General features: G+C 44.2%; 1 non-coding gene across 1 annotated transcript; it reads left to right on the top strand.

The window, feature by feature from the left end:
* The first annotated feature begins 206 nt into the window (after window positions 1-206).
* Window positions 207-370, top strand: LOC120367495 (U1 spliceosomal RNA). Its single transcript, XR_005581872.1, has one exon. It is a non-coding gene; the product is annotated as a U1 spliceosomal RNA (small nuclear RNA).
* Window positions 371-825: the final 455 nt, after the last annotated feature.

Raw genomic sequence — 825 nt, 5'->3', positions numbered from 1 at the left:
TTGAGCCACGCCTGGCCTGTGTTTTTGTTTTTAACAAAAAAATTAAATTATTAAAAATATTAAAAAGCTTAAAGCCTGGGCATGGTGACTTATGCCTGAGCACTTCGAGAGACCAAAGCAGGAGGTGCACTTTAGCCCAGGAGTTTGAGACCAACCTGGGCAACATAGCAAGATCCCATTTCAATAATAAATAAATAAATAAATAAATACTTACGTGGTAGGGGAGAGACCATGATCACGAAGGTGGTTTTCCCAGGGCGACGCTTATCCCTTGCACTCCGGATGTGCTGACCCCTGTGATTTCCCCAAATGTGGGAAACTCAACTGCATAATTTGTGGGAGTGGGGGACTGCGTTTGCACTTTCCCCTGAAAAAAATAAATAAATAAATAAAAATGGGGGGAAAAAAGCTTATAGAATACGGGTATAAAGAAAGAAAGGGCTGGGCATGGTGGCTCACACCTGTAATTCCATCAGTTTGGGAGGCCAAGGTGGAAGGATCACTTTAGCTCAGGAGTGTGAGACCAGCTTGAGCAAAATGGCAAAACCTGGTCTCAACAACAAATACAAAAAAAAAAGCCAAACAACTGGATGTGGTGGCTCATACCTGTAATCCCAGCACTTTGGGAGGCTGAGGTAGGTGGATCACGAGGTCAACAGATTGAGACCATCCTGGCCAACATGGTAAAAACCTGTCTCTATTATAAATACAAAAATTAGCTGGGTATGATAGTGCACACCTGTAGTCCCAGCTACTCGGGTGGCTGAGGCAGGAGAATTGCTTGAATTCAGGAGGCAGAGATTGCAGTCAGCTGAGAGCGATCGC

Source organism: Saimiri boliviensis, chromosome 12, assembly GCF_048565385.1.
Source record: "Saimiri boliviensis isolate mSaiBol1 chromosome 12, mSaiBol1.pri, whole genome shotgun sequence".
NCBI lineage: Eukaryota > Metazoa > Chordata > Mammalia > Primates > Cebidae > Saimiri > Saimiri boliviensis.
This window is presented reverse-complemented; position numbering and strand designations above follow the sequence as displayed.